The 23790-nt window shown below is 49.3% G+C and overlaps 1 protein-coding gene across 8 annotated transcripts in view; it reads right to left on the bottom strand.

Moving 5' to 3' along the window:
• LOC146757723 (RNA-binding protein Raly-like) overlaps positions 1 to 23790 on the bottom strand; it is a 114300-nt gene that overhangs the window by 70561 nt on the left and 19949 nt on the right. For 4 of the 8 annotated variants that reach the window (XM_085519957.1, XM_085519960.1, XM_085519959.1 and 1 more), the window contains exon 1: positions 23045 to 23128. The exons of 1 other annotated variant lie outside the window; for it this stretch is intronic. The gene's annotated coding sequence lies outside the window, so the exon portion shown is untranslated. Of the gene's footprint in view, positions 1 to 15239; positions 15380 to 16389; positions 23129 to 23790 lie in introns of those variants that run through there. 3 more of the 8 variants (XM_085519962.1, XM_085519961.1, XM_085519958.1) reach the window with 3 other exon arrangements.

Here is a 23790-nt window from a genome sequence, read left to right as displayed (position 1 = left end):
TGCAGTCATACCTGGAGCTGATTTAAACAAAATGTTTATTCTCACAACCAGATGAGAGTCAAATTAGGAAGCAAAACCTCTTCCCCTTCCTCTTCCCAAGCCTCCCCCAGGCACACAGCCCCTGCTGCTCCCACTCCTCCCAGCCCTGTCTGCAGGAACCAAACTGCTTCCCACCTGCAAGCTTTCAGCCCACAAGAGCTCATTTGCTCATTGCAATCACACCGCAGAGCGACTCTCAGAAGCCCTCCAACTTATCAGGCCAATCACAACTAAGCAGCACCGCTTGAATTTCAAACATGTTTTCTTTTTAAGTTGAACAACTCTGACGGCTCATCATCCAAAGCACTTGGAAAACAAGTCTGGGGAAGATAACAGGAAGGAATTCCTTACTGTGAGGGTGGTGAGGTACTGGCACAGGTTGCCCAGTGAGGCTGTGGATACCCCCCCCTCCCTTGCAGCACTCAAGGCCAGGCTGGATGGACTGTGAGCAAGCTGGTGTAGCGGGAGGTGTCCCTGCCTACAGCAGGGGGATGGAATGAGGTGATCTTAAAGGTCCCTTCCAACACAAAGCAGTCTATGATTCTATATGAAAAAGGATAATGAGCTTGAGGGAAATAAATAAAACATCAGAGTGGAGCAATGAGGTGTTCCCAGCATCAATCTGATCCACACACCTGAGAAGGACCTGCCAGCTCTGTGTGTATTACACCTGAGAATGTACACAGGCTATGCAGGCATTCAAGCTCTCAGAACTCCATGCCTGTCTCTCCGGTGCTCAGCTTACAGCCTGGAACCTGAGCCTGCCTGCTCCTCCCCTGTGTCCCAAGGCAGCCCTGCTCCTCACTGCCTGCACAGCAATCAGGGCACTGCAGGACAGAGCCAACAACCACTGCTGTCCTGCACACCAGGCATTCCTCTCCTAACACACAGAAGCTCACATCTCACCATATCACATTTCCTGCTTGATTTAAGGATGAGCATCATAAAATGGCAAGTGCTTTTCAAACTGGTATGCTCTATTTGAGAGCCCCTTGCTTCCACCAGAGACCATATGAAATCACTTAGAGACACCACAACGTCCTAATATGTGAAATACAAACATGAGAACACCCCTGGCACAAAGGGCAGTTTGAGACCAGCTGAATTTACCAAAAGAGCTTTGGAATGAAGCTTCTTCTTGCAGCTCATCACTTTTACTGCAGGTCGCAGGCATGGAAGTTGCAGAATCATATACATTTTATGAAAAAGATGTCATTCAGTGTCTCTTTCGGAGTGATTACACGAAACAATACTGTGATTGCTAAGTACTGATTTACCCAAAAGAGGGTGGCAATGAACAAAGGGCAGATGGTTATATGGTGAGGGATAACTGCATGCTCTGAACAGCACATCCCACGTGGTGGGGAGCAGCAATGCCACAGGGCTGCCAGGACAGGTCTGTAAGGCAAACTTTATTTGCTATTTCAGCATGCTCAGGAATTTCTTGTTTGGCAGGGAGGGTTGTTTCCTTTCATTGCTGCCCACACTCAAAACAGCCACCGGTGGTGAAAAGGCTCACCAATCTGATATGACCCCAGCAGCCCATCTGAATGTCAGATCCCAGAAGGAAATGCCAGCCCCTTTTTCACCACAACACACGCTTTACCTGCAAGACAAGCCCTACTACTGCAGGAATCACTGCAGTCCTGTCTCCAGCCCTGGTTTCTGCACAATGCACAGACTATGAAGCAACTTGAAACTTCCATGAAATCCAAACCATGAATTGCTCACAAAACCTGATGACTGTGCAGCAGATTTAGCAGATGCTTTGAGTGCAGGGAACCTACGGAATACTCTAACTTCAGCTGCAGCCTTTCCCCTGCTGCTTCAAAGTGGGGCCCTGCCATGGACAGCCCCACAGCACTCTGCCCTTATGGACCCCAAGGGTCCAGACAGCTCAGACAAAGCCAAAACACTGAGGAAACTGCAGCAGCCCTCAGCTTGCTGGCAGCTTCCAGCTGGGTCCCTTTGGTTCAATGTACCAACACAAAAAAGGTGTAACCCAACCAGGACAGGCAGAGGTCTCTATGCACAGAGGGAACATCCTGAGTCTCACATCCAATGCTTTGGAGAGGGTCTTAGCAGTCCAATATCAGCTTCTCTCCCACAAGAGATATCTACCAGGACTCTAAAAGATCTAAATGGGGTCCTGAGCTCTTCCCTTTGTCTGAGCAGATGCCAGCCTAGATGTTCAACAGCTGTAGCACTTCCTTCCCTTCTGCCAGCACTCCAATCCCCCCAAGCCCCTCACTTTTGGCAGCGTGGCTTTTCAGGCTCCTCAGCACATAGCAGCTCCCATCAGTTCTGTACCATGCAAAGACAGGAACTGGGGTCCTAGAAACATCACAACAGGGTGGCACATACAGACCCCACTGCCATCCTCACGATGACAGCTTTGCTGTGTCCTTAAACATAAGTGCAGGAAGATTAATGTGAGTTTGGAGATGCAGATGGGACAGCCCTACTCAGCAAGGGACCGGGCACATCATCCCTCCCATCCTTTGCCGGGGATACCAAGTGTGCATCACCGTGCTGTCTTTAGGGAGAGCAGGATGCCAAAGCCCGGCACATGGCTGCAGAGCCAAACTGAAGACTCACAGCAAATCAGGGAGGTGTAACATCATGACAATGAGCTGACAGGTTCAAGCATGGTTCCTTACTGCTGTGCTCTGTGAGATGTGCTCATAGCACTGTGCCTTTCAAGGACCATGGTCCCAACCAACTTCCCTGGCAGTCCTGTCTCACAAGAGAGAAAGCAGCAACTTTCCTCACCACCTCTGCTCTAAATACACACAGAGCACACCGTGTGTGTGAGGCACACAAAAGCAGCTGTAGGACATCTGATCCCTTGATAAAATCTTAGTCATGCTCCTGGAATGAGAGACACCAAGTAAAGGAGAAGGAACGTTTGCACCAAGGAGATATTGGTGCCCCTGCAGATGGGAACTGCAATTGTGCACAAGAACAGAGGGTTTTAGCTGCCAAGGAGGAAAAAAATAACCAAATCTACAGCACTGTAACAGGGACTTTTGCTAGTTCCAAATCATTATTTACTCACCAGATCAATACACAGACCAGGAGCGCTTTGCCCAGTGAGAGGTACTGCTTGAATGAGGGTCTCTGGGGCAACGTAAAGGAAAAAATAGCCAAAAAAGATATTGCACTATCAGACGGAAGCATCTGCTGATAGAGTCGGCAAGTGAGCAGGGAAAAGGAGTTATAAGCTTGCGTTTGCTCTCAATTTTTCTCCTGGTGATTGATGGACAGAAGGCTGCTGGGGTTAGGCAAGAAGAGGAAAGGCCTTTCTCTGCAGCAGCACACCAGAATTCAAAAGGAAGGTCAGGATACAGCCATATGGGCGATTCAGAGGTCCATGCACATACCCTCTGCTTGGCAGAGCTAAATGAGTCTGAATAGAGCTTGTAATGCTGCTTCTTCAGCAGGAGCTCCCTCCAGGACCACCACCCAGCCCTGCTCTTACCAAAGCCCAGCATCCCACTCTGTCTGCAATCTTAACTCCCAGTTATACATGACAAATAAAGAACATCTGAGATAAGCCCGTTAGCTCCAGAAAGCCTCTTCCTTAGCACAGCAGGAAGACCCATCCTTCACTAGCATGAATGAACCATGGATGGTTCTCATCCTCAGAATAGCAGCCAGTGTCATAAAAAGAAGGAGCAGAAACAGAGGCAGCATCTGACCCAGCATCTCCTGGCATGTAGGCGTGCAGCCCAGTAGCGAGGATGCACACAAGTATTTCCCCCTCAGCAGGAACAAGGCCTCTATGCACCTCCTCCTTTAGGGACTACAAGCAATTAGACACAGCACAAGCAGAGTCTGCATCCCAGCACCACATCTCTGTGCTGCCCACAGTCTCTGGATCATACCTTCCAGTTGTCACTTGTGTGCAGTCACAGGCTCTTCAAGCACAGGGTGGTTTTTTTGCTGTCACACTGCTCAGACATCAGCAATACAGGCTGGTCACCAATGGAACCCCAACTGTTTTCCCAAAGGAGGCTGTCAAAGCAGCCAAACTTCCCAAAGGCTGTATCCACACTGTAGAAAAAATATATCCTTAGGATGCTGATGGCATCAGGTCCCACAGATGACCCAACCGGGGCACCAATTGGTGAGCACCACCCTTCCTACCCTGCCCACAGCATCCTTCTGAACTGCACACAGGGCAAAGCTCTACTACACAAGATTCATAGGCCTGGGTCTCCAGTTGGAGTGTGCCTGCACCCACCTGGGTACTGCAGGATATGCCTGCAAAAGGATGAATTCTTGTTTGCTGTCCTCCTTGCAGGAGGGTGAGAAAGAGGGAGAAGGGAGGCATGGGCAGAGACCTCCTGGACCAAACCCCCAGCACAGAGCAGCCCAATTCAACAGGGGTCCTCAGCAGCCTGGATTAAGCAAGCATTTCACCATTTCTATACGCATCATCCACTGTCTCTGATTTCAGAGGCAGGTACTCCTCCGACTCCTGGATTTAGCCTGATTTGTTAAAAATTGATTTCCCATTTCCATTGGCTTAAGGGAAAACAAAAATAGGCTGGAGGAATATTTCTGATTCATGCTGCTTAGCAGACACATGCAGCTGAGAAAACAGAGGTCTTGCTTTGTTCTGGAGATGGCAGGCAGGGATATCAAAGCAGCATCTCTACTACTGTGTTCTGGGGGGATGTAGCAGAGACTCATCCCCCAGTGCTCCATGCTCTGGGGAGGAAGGCAGGACCAAAGTATTGCTACAGCAAGAGCCAGCTCCTGTGTGCCTGCACCAGCCAGGACACGGCAGCTTAGCAAAGCACAGCCCCTCACTGTACCTGCTGCATCCAGCTTACTGCCTGTTCTCCTAGGATTTAAAACAAACTTTACTAAGGAAACACGTTGCACAGAGAGAGCCACCTACTTTTTTGTGATAGATATCTACACACAAGGTTCAGCACCTATCTTCATTGCTGGCATTACACGAGGCTTGTCTCTGCTTCCCCCTCCTGCTGTTACACCACACTTGGCTTTTCAGAAGTGCCTACAGAAGGCAGATGTGACAAAATACCCTTGAAGTCTAAAACATGCAAGTGTCAAAGTCCTGCCTTTAAACTCAGCTTATTACATACAATTGCGCCTTCACATTATGCACATTTCAAGGGAGCAAGCATGCTTTGCAAGCATGACATATGCTGCCCTGTCCTCACTTGCTAAGCATGCTTGGACTGAATAGGAGATGCTGGCAGCATCTCCCCTGGCAGTTCAGAGCTAGAAAGACAGCACCAACAGCATCCCAGCATTGCTCTCCTGTATCTGCCAGACTGCTGCTCTTCTTGCAAAAAAACCTCACAAAACAAACAAAAAGCAACCATTCAAAAGCCAAAAAACCAACCCCGCTGCCTTTTCCCAATCAGAAAAGGTTTCCACAACAAATCACACTCAGCCTAATTTCTCAGCACATCAGCTTACTGGGCACAGCCTCTTCCACACGTAACTACTGTTGTGGATCAAGGCTGGCTTCATTCCCAGGGTCCAGGGACAGGAGGAGAAGCAATTACAGGCATTCCACTCTTTTCTATTGTGCAAGGCTGCTACACAGCTTAGAAGAGGCTGTAATGATTGGCATCACACAGACAAGCACCAGAAATCCAGGGCTCACAGGAGCAGGAAAGCTCAGACACAGGCTGAGATGTTTTCTCTGCCTGCACCACATCTCCTCTGAAGTGCAGAGAGGTCCCCATTATCTTCCTGACACCTATAGTGTTTTGGTTTTTTTTCCTTATACCTTTCAATTCATAGGAAAAATGCCTTTCGTTGTCTCTCTCTGCAATAGAGCGAATGGTGCAAAGTTTGCCCTTTCCCCTGAAGTCCACCCATTATTTTCAGCCAACGCCTCCCCAAAATACCTCCTTAAAACAGCAACAGCTGAGCACTTCCTTCAGATTTCAGCACCAGCTTAATTCAAACCTCCCTGTGACTTTTTATCTCTGCCTCATCACTGATGCAGAAACACTACGGAGATGCCAGACTTATCTGTATCATTGTCACTCCAGTCTATTAGCTCAGCAGTCTCAAATGTGCATTTTTCCACCGTGCCAGAAAGCAAGTTGTGCAGACGAGCACTAACAAGGCATTTCTCTTACACCATGAGCCTGGAAATCTTCTGTGACACAGCAGATAGGCTCCTACAGAGCTCACACTGATCATCAGCAGATAACACGGAGGCGACATTATGACTGTGGATGCCTCACACCCACATCTCATCCCAGACTACCTGTGACTTGCAAAGCCATCTCTCCCCAGCTGCTTTTACTGGGTTCCTCTCTACTTCAATTAGAGAAGCAATGCCCTGCACTTCTGGCTTCTGGATGTGATGTGTCACCATTGGATGGATGGCACCCAACCAACCCCAACCAGCAGCACACAGGTCGGAGGTGGAAGGCACTGAGCTCATGGCAGCCACATCTCCCAGGGGGTGACAACAACCACAGCAATATCCAGCTAGTTGTAAATCCACGCTCCTCCCTACCCCCCCCAGTCTATTCAATACCTCTGTCTATTGCTGGCAGGCTGGAGCGTGACACAGCAGTATTTTACAGCGAGACAACTGCTCACCATAAAGCATCAAGATAGTGTTGATTCACCAAGAAACAGAAGATTTTGGCCAGAGGTGGGCACAGAAAATCCTGGTAGAGATGTAAAGGAGAGCAGTGCAGAGAATCATAGGATGGCCTGGGTTGCAAAGGATCACAGTGATCATCCAGTTTCAGCCCCCTGCTGTGTGCAGGGTTGCCAACCAGCAGCCCAGGCTGCCCAGAGCCACATCCAGCCTGGCCTTGAATGCCTGCAGGGATGGGGCATCCACAGCCTCCTCGGGCAACCTGTTCCAGTGCGTCACCACCCTCTGGGTAACAAACTTCCTCCTAATATCCAACCTAAATCTCCCCTGTCTCAGTTTAAAACCATTCCCCCTTGTCCTATCACTATCCAGCAGCTGGAGGCACGGCAAACATGAGCTCCCCTTTCTCCTTGCATCCCAAAGCTCCTGGAACTGCAGAGATAGGGCACTCACCCACCAGGCTGTTCAGAATGAACATCCTGCTAAAACAAACTCTTCAGAAGGTCACAGTGAACGGTGATGAGAGCTTTTGCACAGTGAGCCAGACAGCTCCAAGCAGCTGGACCTGCAGGAGAAGGGCAGCAGCTGACAGCCCAGCTCCCATAGCCAGCCAGGCACTGCCTCCTCCTCTCCCAGCCCAGCTCTGAGATGAGCAGAGACCTGAACACGCTGTGAGCTCCTCACAGCCTCTCACTAAACACGCTGCCCTCTCATTATATCAAATGGCACAGGATGCAAAGCCAGACCTTGTCTCCAACAGCACACTATCTTCCTTTCATCCAATACAATCACTCCCACAACAAAAGCTTTATCTCCTCACACTCTGTGTTTCAAGACCTTCCATTTACTGCTCACCCACAGGCAGGCAAAAAAAAAGAGACTGACAGGTCTCAAAGCAAAGCCCTGCACCCAAGCACCTGGTTTTCCAAGTGCTGGGTGCTTCCACTTTGCAAGCACTGATTCTCACAACACAAACCCTTCTGCATCCCTCTATAAAACAAGTTCCTTTGCAGTAACAACTTTCTGGGCTGAAAAAATATACATGGAATATCTCGAGAGTGTATTTGGGATGAGACTGTGGTCATTCCCTCCCCAGCTGTGTAGGTCCCGTTCTCAGAGCTATACTGCAGCAGGGTCAGGATCAAACCCCCATATAAACAACCACTAAATCCATACATAAGATAGCTACCACATAACATGACTTTCACAAACCAGCATATTTGGATGTTACTTCATAGCTATGTTTAAAGCCATTACTCATTTTTGTTGCAGCCTTCTCAGAGCACAATGAATTAATCAGGGTATTGAATTAGCGAGGTTAGATCCAATTAGCTCAATTTGACCCAGATGCTCTAACCAACATTTTTCTAATATATTGGAGCTCGTTATCATGCAAGTTCACCTCAGCCCCATGTGAAATACATATATAGGCTCCTCCAAGGGATCCAGGAGAGATGAAGGAAAAGCTCCATCTCCAGAGAACCACAGAATGGGTTGGAAGGAAGCACAAAGCCACCAGTTCCAACCCCCTGCCATGGACAGGGACATCTTCCCCCCACAGTTGGGTGGCTCAATCCATCCAACTCAATCCTGAAGACTTGCAAGGTGTGGGCATCCACAGCTTACAGGGGCCATGTGAGGAAACACACAGCTCAGCCTCTGAATGTCTTGAGCCTGCTGCACATCTTCATAGCTACTTCACCTGTCTATACTCAAGGGCTGGATGCTTGAGGGCCCTCCCCAGGGCTTCCCTCACCTCTGTGCAACACAGTGCACTGGCACAGCCCGCAGAGCAGCTCCCCATCCCCTCCCATCAACAGTGTTCACCATGGGGGACCTCATCAGGGTCTCACCTCCCTGTGTTTCTAAAGGGAACAGTTAGAGCTGAACAACAGCTCTGCAGAGCTGGGATGGCCTTCCCCTCTCCTCACTAAATATAGATGTGAGATAGATCAAAATAAACGTGCTCATTGAATAAGTGCTCACTACTGTGAAGAAAAGTTGCATAACCCAACCATGAACCCTGCCTGCCTGCTTCTGGCTGAAATAGTGGATTTCTTTCTTTATTTGTCTTCCCCTGACATTCCCTTATTATAACCGCCAAGCCCAAGAAATGCAATTAAAGCTAAAAGTCTCTCTTAAAGCCTTTCCCTTCTTTCGAATGGGTTCCATTTTATTGGAACAACAACTGCAGTCAAAACTTTAGCAAATATAATTTGATATGGGGGGGGAACAAAAGCCCAGCCTGACCAGCTGCTCCACCAGGATTCCCAAACCCACAGCATGAGAGGCCAGGGGAACGGAGGGGCTTTGTGCACAAAGCTACACAAATAAAAACAAACGTGTTGGGTCGAGAAGAAAGCAAATTAACAAGAGGATATTTCTTCCTTCTAGTGCCAGTTTCAGCTGACTGAATGACTTGCCACAAACCTCTAATGCAGTATAACTGGGAAGGGGGGAATACAATACAGTAGTTGCTTAGCCAACATCATTATTTTTCAAGAGATCCCAACTTTCTATTTGCACTGAATTCACTGTGCCTTGCTGCACTTTGCTATCCTTTGCTCTATCTTCCCTTATCCACCTTCACTCACTCCAACATGACAGCCAGGTCTGGCTACCCAAGAGCCTTCCTAAACCTATAGGACTAGGCTGGAAGAATTTATTTGCCCAGTCCTAAGCACAGCAGCATGACAGCACATGGAGCATCTTTGCATGGCAGCAATGCCAAGTGCTTTATTGAATGCAGTGCAGGGCTGGTTACACCACGACTGGATGTAAGCAAAGGCTGCACCTGAGCCCTGCTCCTCCTTGCAAAACCCCATGGAAAAGGTGACAGCATATTCCAGGAAGGAGCATCCTACACATGCCTGTGTCTTACAGATGGTCTAAAGATGGTTGAGGTTGAGTCAAGCAGAAGTTGAAGCCATGAAATAAATGCACTGTTATCTATATGAGCACCAATGCATACATGTGGGCCCAGGCATAGACATAGCAGAGATGTGCTGCAGGAGGCACAGCCACCAATGCGTGTAGGAATAGAAACGCCTCCTCTTATTCCAACGCACACAACTCTATCGTTGAGTGGGACAATCTGCCAGGGAGGGGACAGATGGACAAGAATCCCTCTTCTCACAGCTGAGGGCACCCAATCACCCTTCCCAACAGGTCACCTCTGGCAGAGGAGGCAGGAAGGTGACCAGCAGCCCCACATCAGCAGCCTTTTGTCAGCACAGCATCCAGGCCTGGTCTGGCAGAGGGTGAGATGGATACCTTTGTCTTGGTGACACCAACATCCCAAGACCCTCCATGACAGTGGGATTCCACGTGAAGTTTCAACCACACCTCATAGAGCTGAAGCAGCACCCAGTCCTCAGCTATGCTCTCTAATGGGTCCTTTCCCACACAGCCCAAGCTGATATTGATCATCTCCTAATTAAGCACTACAACATTTACCAGCTGTAGGGCCACCAGCAGATCACCCACAGAGGGAACCCCTGGCTGGCTCAGCACCAGCTGCCATGTGCCTCTGGACAGTGCTAAGGCTTTATATACACTCCATCTTCTGTCATTTTCCACCCTGGAGGAAGCAAGCTTCTAAATTGAATTATCACAAAGAAATCAATTCCAGATCAAACCTCTGTGAAATTATAATTGCTTTAATGATCTGCAGGCTGGAATAGACAGGGCCCAGGGAAAGCGTCACAGACTTTTCCTCCTCAATTCATAAAGCTCCTATAGGAATCAGCCTTTGTTCGCAGGGAGCATTAGTGTTTTTTAATTATGTTTTAATTTAATCTACTATTAATTTTCAATTATTGTTATTGCACAGGCACTTCCTTTTCCCCAATGCGACTGCAGTGTGGGCTGCTGAATGCCAACTAGCTCTGTGGCAAGCTGACAGGCAGCAGATTAGCCTTTAAAAAGGCCTTCAACAACTGATGTTGATGAAGACATTCCAGCCAAACAACAGCAAAAAAAGAAAAAAAAAACAATATAAAAAAGAGAAACAAACTCATCTGAAAAGGCTATCAGCAGCCTGCTTTGCCTAGAGGCTCCAATCACTTAGGTACAGCATGCCTCTGAAGTCTTTCATTACAACTGACATTCTGACAACTACTGGGAAAAAAAAACAACCCTACAACAACCCAACTCACAACATCATGGGCAGCTTGAAAGCAATCATTAGACACGGACCAAAGACATGCAAGGAAATGCACGTCCCCCTTCCCTACCTAAAGACGTTGGTAGATGCTGAATTAAAAAGCAATTGAAGATACCTCCTTGATTAACTGTAATTGTAAAAATAGCTCAGGATTTTCTGCATTACATGTTAGGAAGAAGAGAAGGGATGTGGCTGCCCACCAGAGCTGGCTGGGACGGAAGACATGAGCTTCTGCAAGCCATTTAATTCTTGAATTTCACATCCCAGAGATTCTGCTCATCAGAAAGCTGCTGGCTCTACGGGTAGATGCTCTTTACTATAGAAATTGTCCAAGATGCCAAGGCAGAAGAGGTGGCACCTGGAAAACAGAGGACATTTCAAGCCCCATCAGCTCCCCCTGCCATTGCCATAGATGCTCTGGGAGAGGCTCATAGAAAGGGATGGAGGTGGGCCTTGGGCCAACCCATGCTGGCTTCCAAGGGTGTGCTCAAACTGCCACATACAGCTAAAATCACACCCAAGAACCGAACCAGTGAGACCTGCCAAAGGTAGCTTTGGATCTGACAGATTCACACACTTCCAGCATGCATTCAAAGCAAGGAATTGAGCAATTCATGCATGTTGTGAAACAAGGGCCTGGGAAGCACCTTTGCTCACACAATCTCATGCTGGATGAGCCCATCTGAGCAGAGATGAAGCATCACTGCAGCAACCCAAGCTCTTGCAGCAACACATGCACACAAATCCTTCTAGAGTTGTTCTGTGGAAGAGCCTTCTTGCAGCTCTGCTTTCAGGGATTGGATCTCTGAGCATTTCTTTGTGCTCCCATATGCTGACACTGAGCTGGGATCAACCTCCCACAACCCAGGGAAGTGACAGAGCTGGTTCCCCACAAACTGGGAGCACAGAGATCACTCCACAAGCATTCAGCTGCCCCACTCCCTGAAATACAAACTCTAACTTGTGGACAGCAAGGAGCAGGGAACTTTTGGATAAGCCCAGAGGAAAAAGAATAGAAGACAGCCATTTTTCAATGAATGAGAAATGACTTGGGCTACTTCATGAGGTCAGATAGTTCCTTGTCAGTAGCACGGTCCAGACCCACAGGTAGCTGCTCCTACTGGGGCACTGTTTATCATAGAGCTTAATTCTCTGCTACATTATTGCCAAACAGCTTGTGTTGAAATCAGAAAAATAATTCCCAATTCATACCAGAACATCAGAAAGCTAAATCCTCATCAGCTCTAAAGCGTTTTTGGATGAAAAAGGTTACACAGCAAATAAAACATTCCTGAACGCCTCATTTTGTATATCATACCTGGCTCCAGTATCACCATTCCCCAGCAAGTAGACTGAAATGAGCTGCATTTTGGCTTGCCTGCAAGCAATGCCTGCAGCAGGCAGCCCAGAGGCCTCCCACTCTGTCCAGCCCCTAACACATACCATGAACAAGCAAAATAGCAGTGCAGATTAGCACGGCCTGCCCACAACGCAGGCACTAAGGATGGACACAGCTAAGGTTTCACTTGGAACACCAGCAGGCTTGTCTGGCCAGTTATGTGCTCCAGCATATAAGCAACAGCGACAAAGGACAAACACGGCCTGGAGATTCCAGAACAGAATGGAAAACCACCACAAAGATCAAGAATTCATGCTGGATTCTATGAATTCAACAAACTTTGAAGGCAAATTGGTCTGTTCAAGAGAGAAAGTCAACAAGTCTGGGTATCTTCAAGAAGGAGAAATACCTTCCCCCTGTTAAGAGTGTTCCCCAGCTATCCACCCTGCTCCATGCAACTTCTGCTCCAACATGCTGACACAGGACCTGTGTTACAGACAGTAAGCTACACTCACCTGCTGATACACTGCTAAGCAAAGACCTGCGCAAAGAGTGATAAAAGCTTTACATCAGGCCTACAGCATCTCAGCCACTCAAGCCATTTATTACACCCACACCAGCAATGTCATGAATCAGAACAAAGCACTGGAGTTGTAAAAGCCACCTTGCATTGCCACTGCTGGAGGGCCTTGCTCAGCAGCCCTGATGGGGAATTCCATCAATCTACTCTAGCACACAGCCAGACTGAGCAGGGACAGGAGCAGAGCCTGTCAAGTGTGGAAAGACACCCTGTAAGTCCCTCCACATACACACAGCAGCCTTACAAAGCTGTTCTTTTCCACATCCCTATGAGACAGAACCCCACTTTTCTCACCTCCCAGATGCCTTTCTGAAGAGACAGGGTGGTTCACACACAGAATCCAGCTGTGGAGAGCTATGGGGAGCTCCTCGCCACCACTGCAGCACAGATAAAAGCACTCCAGACCAAGCAATCTGACAAAGCTATTTTTAATTCCTTTAAATCAAGTAACTCATGCTAATTTGCAGCCAAATCCCCCAGTACAGGAGGCACCACTGACATCTGTAAGGGTATGATTCCTCTTCCAAGGGACAAATAAGATCTCATGGATAAGATCTAATGTCATATTCTTATCATACAGAGTCTGAGGAGGAGCAGGAGATCCCCTGCTTTGAGCATTACTTCAGGGGTGGTCAGAACTACAAGTTGACCATGGAGGAACAAGCTGCTTTCCGCAGGGGTTATGTTTTATACAGCACTGCAGCTTCTCTAGCACACTGCTTTGAAGAGTTATTGTTTATGAATTTGTTATTTTAATAAACTGGAGCCAGCAGGGAACGCAGCATTTCCAGCTCTAATAGCATTCTTGTACGATTTAGGTCAAAATAATCCACGCATTTGGAGTTAAATCAAAGCACACCTCTTATCACACACTCAGGTAGGAATAAAAAGAGCAGCAGCAGGACAGGGCTGGTAGACTGACCCAGCACCACACTGGAGCTGCTACTGGTGCATGCTAATGGGAAAAGCCTTGGTGGGGCCCTCAAACCACAGATACCCCTCCCAGGACTACTGACAGCTTGCTCTCTTGCTCCACCTGCTTCCAGATGCCATAAAAGCACTGCCCTGGTTGCATGGCTCTCCTGACAACATCCAGTGCAGCAGGTGGGAGAAGCTCCAGGTTCCTCCAAACAAGCCAGTATTCAACCCTCAGCCCAAAAGTCACTGCAGATGCATCCCACACCAGCACCAACAGAGGCACTGGGGTGGGCACTGTGCATGTATTGGGAATCTGGCTCCCAACAGAGCTGAAAGGCAGCTGTGAGCATCACAGCAGTAAGGGACAGCTTCCTCAATAACATCAGTACACCAAATATTAGGTTTTTTCAGCACGAGACCATCAAACCAAAGGTCCTCATTAAGGAAAACCAACCTCAGCATCTGTAAAGAACAGACTTGCATTTCAAACCTGGTACAGCAGTGGTCACTTATCCATGACTACACATCCTGACGAATACAGCTACAAAACAAACCTGTTCTCCTCTAAACTCTGGGGCTATTAGCATTGTCTGAGCTCAGCCTTAAACCCTCACCTCCAATCTAACTCCAATCTTACATGAAAATAACATAAGCTTCATGGAGCTGTTGGAAGGTTCAGACAGGCTCAGACCCCTTGAAGGGCAAAGCTGCAACCCAACAAAGTGCACTGACTGCCTCACTCATTTTGATCTAAACCAGCACTTCATTCCTTATGTACAGCATTCTTCACCTCCTTTCTCATGCTCAGAAAACAAGAATTTTACACCCCGTCTTTAGAATCAAGCCAGGAGAAAATTACAAAACATTTCAGCATCTCTATTTGCTTTGTAACCAGAATAGCTGAGAGCCACCTGACAGCTCTGGGGACTCCACTTCTGTGCTTGTGCATAAACCAGAGACAGCAGCACGGCGAGATTTTCTGCACAGCTCTGATCTCTGCCTTTATTTTTAAACTGCTACTGTCACCGCAGCATCTCGGTTCACCTTCTGCCCAAAACAAATTGAACAGATTTCCCACAGGGTCTCCTGACTCACCAGCACATTCTCCCTTTAAAGGTCAAAAAAATATGTAGCAACAACAGGGATTTCATTAGTTCCCTCTTAGTTTCAGTCGGTCAGCGGGGAATTAAAGAGAGACTGGTTGCACTCAGGAGCTTCCCTAACAACGCACACTTCATCTTATTCGGGATGAAGGGAAAGAGCAGCCATAGGAAACATCTTACCCCTTTTTTTTTTCCAGCTGAGCACAGCCAGAGAGCACTTAGCAAGGTGGTCTCTCCAGCAGAGATGTCTGTCCTGAGCCAGCTCCTTGTGCTGGGTTCATGTATTACACACTGAGATTGCAGCCAGAACCCCTGCACAGGATGTGCAGATGGTTTTTTCACCTCCAATTGCTCCTTCATGCCTCTGTTTCAAGCAACTCCAGATTTCACTTCCCTGCACCGGTGTCTGTTTCTACCCCTCCCCAACCTCAGGGACCAATGCTCCTACACTAATAACAGCCAGGGCTGCCTTAGTGCTCAACACCTACCTGCATGCACTACTTGAGTCACAAGGACCTGCTCTTTGCTGAGAAGTCCTCAAGTGCCAGCTACTCATCCAGCATGCAGAACTCCACACTCAGTTCTGAGACTCCAGAAGCAGGCAGTGCTTGGGGATGCCTCTCACCTGCTGAAGGAAGATATGACAGGTACAGCCCTTCTTTTGTCCCAGGTGTTTCTTGACAGACATGTAGAACAGCTTTAATACTAAAGATATCTTCCACACAACACTGGATTGTATGAGGACATTCCTACACTCATCTTCCTCTGCTCTGATCCTCATCTGCTACCATTTCCATTATGATTGCCCACAGGGTTGCCTCACCTGGGATAAGAAATTCAGGTTGCAGAGACGCTACTTGAAGGCTCCCTGGGAGAGGAAGCTTCAAAGTTCCCTCTTCAGTTTTAAAATAAACCACAGATCCTCTACTTATCAATTTTCAACGGATACTTAAGGTCCCACGGGGTCACGTTCCCAAGTTTTCTGTACTGCTTCTGAGAGAACCAGCCTTTGCATCCTCACACAGCTTCAAGACATAAGAACTGCAGAACATGTAGAAGCCCAGTGGACTGGTTTGGGTAACCATGTGCCAGGGCTGGAGGCAAACAAAGCTCAGAGGACACAGCTCCAGTGCGAGACGAGCAGTAGCCCCTATCTGTGATCCCCACCACTTTCACCCCAGGACAGCACTTCCCACAGGACAACCTCATCTGTCCCTGGCACCACATCCATCAAAGCAAAAAGGGAGAGCCAGAGCTACACTGCATTCCTGACGTCCTTCTGGGCAAGACAAGTTGTTTGTTTTCAACTCATTTTATCCTCCACCAACAGAACCTAAGCGAGAAAAGGTCATGAAATACCAGAACAAGATTGGCTGGGGGGGGAGAGGAGGAGGAGGGAGAGTGATTTGTGTTTTAATAACTCTAGCAGCAGAAGCACAGCCTGGAGAGGCCAGCAAACACACTCTTTATTCAGAGCAAAGCAAAAAGGCATCTGCTAGACACACAGCACAAAGCGTTTAGTATTTCGGAACCGTAAGGCTAATCTGATGTGACACTCCATCAACCCCTGACACACAGCGTACATTAATCTTTCATCAACAAGGCTCCTTGCAGCACGTGGTGAGGAGAACACTTTACCTGCATGCAGGTCCCCCCGGGGCTGTGCCCTTGGCAGTGCTCCGACACAGGCAGCATGTGGGCCGTCCTCCCCGTCACCGCAGGAAGGGAACGCTGTCAGCCTGGGTCTTTGTAAAGGGATGAACACGCATCTGACCTACATAGCACACAGATGTGAGTGGCCTTACGTTGCACGCTGTGGATTTGTATGCGAAAAACATTATTAAGCACCACCTGCTTTGCCTGGAAAAGCATGTGAAGAAAAGGCAGCCGTACACAGGAGGGCTGAGCTGGGTTTCAGATGGGAGCTCTGTTTCATCACTTCTCTCCCTTATTGCACCTTTCTCTCTACAAATGATTTTGGCACTGTTATACCAAGGATGAAAGCATCATGAGCAGCCCGCTGGGGGGATGCTGCACAAACCCAGCCATGTGCTCAGAGCAGCTTAAAAACCTTCCAGAGCCCTTTGAGCACTGCAATAACCTCAGCTCTCATTCTGCTGTCCCCTCTTTCCCAAAAGAATGCCCACGCACAGGTCACCCTGCCAGCACCAGGTGTTTGTTCCTGTCAGCGCTTTATGTTGAGAAGAAAGTAGGAAAATAAGCAGATACAGCAATATGAAACAAAACCTGTGCTGTCCGGGCAGAGTAGCCGTGCTCCTACACAAGACAAGCTTCTAGCAGAGTGTCACCTCCTTACAAGCCAATGCTAAGCCTTGCTAAAATGACTGCTATGCTCCTGTGCTAAATGTCACATGCCACACATTCCCGAGGCTCCCAGCCCCTCCATGACGAAAGGAACCAGGACAGGGAGAAGCTACAAGGATGGAGAAAAGCAGGGAAAGAGGCAGGACAGATGGAAGGCTGGGCTTGGACACACACAACTCCCCATCTTTGCCTGTACATCAAGTTGTTTCAGGCAGGGTGAAAGGGGGAGAGCTGAGAGAGCAGCAGAGCAAACCTCCAGGAGGGTGAGCTGGGAGCACAGGGAGCTGGCTTTACTCCCAGCTCCACCACCACCGAGGTCAGGCCCAGTCACATGCCCTCCTACCTCTTATCTATTTAGAGCCTAAATTCCAGAGCTACAGCTCCTTCTCACTGCTTCTGGGCATGCACCCTCAGATACTACTGTACTGTATTGTGAGCCCAAGCTGCCCAAAACAGGCTCCTTTCCTCAAACATACAACAGCTTCGTTTGGAAGGGACCATAGAGATAACTTAGCTCCAATCCCCCTTGCCACAGACAGGTTTGTCTAGTCTTCATTTGCTGAGCCACAATCCCCCGCGCCGCTTCTTCACAACAAGCTGTAAAATATAGATGTTTACACTACACAAGGCTAAAATCTATCAATTCTGAGGTCACGAGCACTGTGTTTTTCCCCTCTTGCAAAGCAGTACTTGAACAGACATACATCATCAGCTGGAAGCGCACAAAATTGGATGGTGGTGTGACACCCGCAAACTGAAATGATAATAAAAGCAGCAGGTGCAGAGAGGAATCTGCCTCACCTGTGCACATCCCCATACATCCCCCCCCCCACAGCCCAGTACTCAGAGAAGACAAGCCAGCAGCTCTTCAATTGCTCTGGAAGTGGACAGCCAGATCAGATGCTCCATTATCTGGCAGTACCCAGCCCTTCATTTGGGGAAGGGAGGTAATGTACGATACACTGTGCAACATTTACTGACAGAACACAGATGAAGGGCTATCCCCAATGATCAGCGTTCGAGCCCATCTTCAAAGTGATTTGAACATAATCTGCACAAAATAAACAAGCAGACAGGTCCTGGGAGCCAGGTAGGAGCTGACAGCAATTGCTTTTTTCCAATGCAAACAGAAGGCAGCCAACAGCACAGGGGGGCTGAGCCCTCCCTGCTCGGCATGCGAGCGGGGCAAGAAACCCAATTTAATTGCTTCTTCACAACAATGTTAATTAAAACCATCTAAGCCCTTCCTGTCCCTCTCCTGCCACCAGGCGTGGTTCTGCTCACAGGAGGCATTACCAAACCCTTGCTTATTACCAGTACCTCCCTGAAAACACTACGTGCGCTGCAGCAAAGCAGCTGGGAGCCTATTTGCAGGTAAGTACTGCTCCTCATTATCAGGAAAGAAGAGCTATGCCCACTCCTGATGCTCATCTGTGGCAGCAGTCGCTCCCCATATGCTGTCGAAGCTGCTCATCGGTGTGGGTTTCACATGGAATCCTGCAGCAGTTCACCTTCAGGAGCTTCTCTTTACCATCCTCTGTACCCCACGTAGCTGCTGGAGGGAAGCAGGGCATCTGAGCTGTGTGAGAGTACCTGTACCAGAGCTTCCTCTGTGGTTTTATGGACAATGAAGTTCCCAAACCGGTTCCACCCCTGCAATGTGATCTGTAGGAACGGCTCCTGTGCCTGCAGGGAAACACCAGGACATGGGCAGCTACTGGAACAGGGAGCATGAGCGCAAGGCAAAGTTTTACTGCTCTGTGGAAATGAGTAAGCATGATTCAGAGTAGATTCTGTAGCCAGAGCAAAAAGAACAAAGCATAAGCGACTGGAGAGGCTCAAGGGGATTTCTGCTGTGCTTACAGCCATTACAAACACGCAAAAGCAGCCCTGCCATGCTTGTTCTCCTGGGGCACATTGCCACAGGGGAGTGCACAGCCCCCATGCAGAGCCAGCAGCAGCACCTGCCCCCCACCTTCACCCACACATGGGGCTCACAGGGCAGCCAGCAGAACCACTGCATCCCACATCCTGAAGGAACATCCTGAACATCTTCCCAGAAGAGTTTGCTAAAAGCAGGAAGAAAAAGGAGATTCAAACTGTCTGAGAAAGGCAGCAGAAGCCAGGCGAGGAGTGCAGCAGCCATATGTCCCCTGCCTGGTGCCCTTCACTGCTCCAGTCCTGAGCTCAGGAACCCGCTCATAAATCACAACATCCATCTGCTCCCAGCTTCCAGAGCAAAGTCATCTTTCACACAGAAGCCACCCACATTTCTGGGTTTCAGTACATCCCCAGGAAGGCACAGATCCCCATATGCAAAGACATCCCCCCTCTTCCCCTCCCAAAGGGACAGTGGGACCCAGCAGGACACAGCCACTCCATCTCAGCACAGCAGGGGATGTGCTCAGCTGCCTCAACCACCGCATCCCACCTGCCTGTTCCTCCACAACACACAGCAGCAACCAGAAGATGAGTTCACGTTCATTCCTACCGCGGCTGCATTTGCCTGAACATGAGCTGCTTGCAAAGGCATCTGATAATGCTCTGCCACTTTCCAGCCCCTATTGCTCCAAACCATGCCACAACATGGAATAGCTGAATTCATGCAGACGCAGCCCATGGGCATCTCTGCTGTTTATTTCAGCCTTCTTCTATGCAAAACCAACTAACGCTGTGCTTTCTGCTTTAAAAACAGACTTTCCAGAAATAATAATAAGGGGGGAAAAAAAGTGTTTGCAAGGCAACTGATTGAGCATACAGATGGTTAAGAAACAGACTGCTGGAGGAGCAGGAATGCTACTGAACCCAGTGCCTGACACTCTGGCCCCTGAAATCAGTGGGGCAACCTCCCTGTCCCTGTAAAGCCAAGGGCCAAGCCTCACTTCACACACATCTTACTGCAAGCCAGCATTCAGTTTCAGCATATTGTTAAGAATACTGCCTTCAGACAATGTTATTTGGTGCAGCAAGAGCAGGACCAGAGCCTTCCCATAGAAGCAGCAGAAGCTGCACCCCTGGAGATGGATTGTCAGCACCCAGGCCTTTCCCTATGGGAAGGTGCAGTGACCTCAGCAGGGAGTGTGGCAGCACTGGTTGTGTCAGTGCTATACGGGAGCCAAAGCCATGACTCACACTGCCCTTATAGCCTTCCCCTGGACATCCAGAGCGAAGCCAGGCACGCAGCACAAGCATGAGGGCAGAGTCTGCAAGACGCCTCCTCCTCTGCCACACAGCTCTGGACCACATTAATAGGGCTGATGCTGTTATAAGATCGTGAGCTTTTCCCGAGAGGGAAATTGTTCTCATTTTAAGAAGCAAAAAGATGTCATCACCGTTATTCCTTAAACAGGGACCTCAGCAGGAGCTTGTAGAACTGCAGGATGCAGGAACATACTTCTAGTTGTCTGTGCTGGAGCATCCCCCGTGCTGTTCTCCACACCCCCAGCTCAGGCTGCAGCCCTACAGATGCAGTTTCTGCTGTAGGCTGTCAGCCTGGCAGCCACAGGATGCTAACTGCCATCACTCTCAGCTGCAGGGAACACCAGAAGCTACAAGAAGAGCTTCAGATCAGCTATTAGCATGCATATTTCTTGTTTCCATGCAAACTGTGGATTCCCTCAGATGTGCAAAGGAAAGCAAGTCCTTGCTCATCGTTACAAGCCTTTGCCTTCACACGTGCAGCATATGAGATGCAGAACTGGAAGCTGCAGGCAGCTGTGTCACCTCTCTTCTGCCCCTTGTAAAGTACACACAATTAATCTGGTAACGGAGATGCAGCCAGCAAACACCTGCCTCGCTAATTAAATACTCGTGTCAGTGAGAAGCTCCAACACGACTCACTTGATTCAAACAGAAACAGGTAGACAGGGACTGGTGGCAAAAATAGGCACAGCTCACACGACCGCAAGGAAGGCAGCAGCATCCCTGTGCACAACAGCAGAATCAACTTAATCGCGAATGACAACTTCTGAAAGCCTCTGCTTTGGATTCATCCTTGCTATTTTTCTAGGCCAGCTGCAAAACAAAAGCTTTGTCTTCTTAAAATGCAATCGCCTGAGGCACCTCTATAGAAAAAAAAAAGTGACATAACTCAGGTCTGAAAAATGCCTATTGGGTTTCAGATTCTCTTAGGAGGCTCTTTGCTGTTCAGCTTGATTCAGATTACCCACATCAGTGTGAACTCCGCACATTCAGCCTTGGCTGCAGGCACAGGTATGAAGAGTCATCCTAAACGTGTGCTTTTTAAGCAATACAATTAGACAAATAGACAATTAGAGCTCTGCAGTTAGAAAAACCCAACTTGTTATTGATCTGCTGGGTCCTCCCATCCCCTGCAGGTTCATCAATGCCTCACCAAACCCTGGCGCCAGTTATTCTGAAGTTACCTCTGCTCAGAGCACTTTCCTCCAGGATGCCTTTACGGTGTTTTTAACCTTTCCAGCACAGACCTCAAGCTGTGACCGAACAAGTACAGGAATCATAACTTGAGCCCAAAGCTGGACTCCTTGATGCTTCTCTCCCCACGAGGCCTCCTCATTGCAGTCATACTGGAAGAAATGCCTTCATACTCCTTTCAAACCCTGAACCACACAGGACAGCAACTCAATGGGAAGGGGATGAGAAAAGAACAGCCACAATTGACTTCAAGGCAAACACAGCCCCTTCCCAATGCATGTAATTAATGCACGTAGTCCTGTGTAACCCCACAGCATCTGCAGGATGTCAAACGTTTTTATTTCCAGGCGTTCTCCTCAAGCAGATGCAGGTTTACTGGTTTACTTTGAGGTCTGAGAGCTCCTCATGCAGCCACCAGCCAGGACTGAACACCACGAGTTCTGCTGCCTTCGTTGAAGCATTTGGGATGCAGGCAGCTGGGAACGCAGCAGGTTCTGATCTTTCACAAGGATCGATTCCCATCGCTTATTCCACGTAACTGCTCCTCTCCAACAGCTTCACTCCTCTCTTTACAACTCCTAAATAAAACCTCCTGACCGCACTCACTGCCACACATCTGCCTTTCCTAAAGAAAGCGGATCCTTAGAGACCCACCTTCCATTGCTGAGCCGTTCCCTAAAGGCCACAGCAGCGCTGCCCCACCAGCAGGGAGTGCATGCACAGCTCCATGGGCACCTTCCGACCACCTGCATCCAACAAAGCACAGCCAAGCCAAATCCAGAGCAGGGAACCCCACGAGATGCCACGCTGTGGGTCAGTCCGAGGGTCTGCTCTGCCATGGGCTCCTCACTCATTGCTCTGCTCATCAGATAACCGGATAAAGGCAGCCCTTTGCATTACACATCCACAGCATCCCCGTCCGGCGGCTCTGCTGCTGCTTTGCTTAGAAAAACTCCTCCTCTCCTCCCAACCCTTCGCTTTAGAGGGGGAAAAAAGACCAAAACAAACAAACAAATAAAAGGAAAGAATAGCAAGGAGCCCAAACCGGAATGAAGCGCAGAAGGAAGGAGCGGGCACAGCGCAGGTGGGAGCGGTACTGCGGGCAGGGAGGGAGGCGGCGGGGTCCGCACTCACAGCGCAGCCGGCGTGGGGGTCCCGCAGGTCCGTTTCCTTTCTCCCCTTAAAAAACACGCGGACACCGCAGACTTCGCTCTGATTCAGAGCCTGGGTAGTGCCACCAGAAGGCGGAGCGGCTGCCCGAGGAACACCACGTTTAACCCGCACAGAAACAACCCAGAACCACAAAGGGCACATAGAGACGCTGCTCCCCACGCCGACCGGCTCGGAAACGCGCAGCACCAACTCTGCGCCCGCGCACCGAGCGCGCAAAGTTGGTCCTCCCGCAAGTGCCGACACCGCCGCGCTTTCTTTTCCTCCAGGTAACAGAGGATCGGGGAAAAAAAACTCACAGGATGAAGAAAAACAACTCGATAAAATAATAACCCAGGGATGGTTGGGGGGGGGGGGGGGGGGGGGGAGAAAGAAAGAAAGAAAAAAAAAAGAGCGAACTCACGTGCAGCAAAACCCCCCGTCTCCAGCGGGACGCCCGGCAGGACGCGCAGCAGCACTGCCCGCCTCGGAGGAGGAGGAGGAGGAGGAGGAAGAAGAGGAGGAGCGGAGCCCGCCCCGCCCCGCCGCTCCCTCAGCTCCTGCCGGCCGATCCACGGCTGCGCGTCGGAGTCTTGCGCGCTGCTTGCGCTGCCCGACAGCGCAGCCCGGCTCCGCCCGCAGACCCGGTGTGAGCCCGAGGAGTCCGGGAGCGGCTCCGTCGGTGCTTCCCGTCCCTTCCTCCTCTCAGCCGGCTGTGCTCTGCTCGGTTGTATCTCATGCTCACAGATTTATCAGTGATTAGATGTTTTCTTGCCAAAGTATTGTAAGGTCTTTCTCAACAGCACGGACTCAATGAGGTTCTACACTCCAGACCTGGCGACACCACCACCTCATCCATCCCAACCCCTCCTGGAACTGGGGTTCTGTTCCCCCACCCAGCCGGGTGCAAATTGAGGCCATCTCCCCTGAGACCCCCACCTCACAGCAGAAAACGATAGACTGAGCTGCCCTGCTCCCTGATCTGCTCCCCATCACTCAGACAATTTCCTTCTAAGCTGGCTCTACCCTGTTTTCTTTAAGGTCTTATTTATTATTGCTTAACGATCGCTTTAAAGACGATGGGTGGGAAGCAATACAAAAGCATCTTTCATTATTCATTAAGGACAAACGATGCAGGGGTTTTGGAAGGGAATGGAAAGTACACACACT

The sequence above is a fragment of the Coturnix japonica genome, chromosome 19 (assembly GCF_054131305.1).
Source record: "Coturnix japonica strain WE chromosome 19, WE-NBRP24, whole genome shotgun sequence".
NCBI classification, from domain to species: Eukaryota; Metazoa; Chordata; class Aves; order Galliformes; family Phasianidae; genus Coturnix; species Coturnix japonica.
The sequence above is the reverse complement of the archived record's forward strand: the minus strand, read 5'-3'. Positions and strand labels throughout refer to the sequence as shown.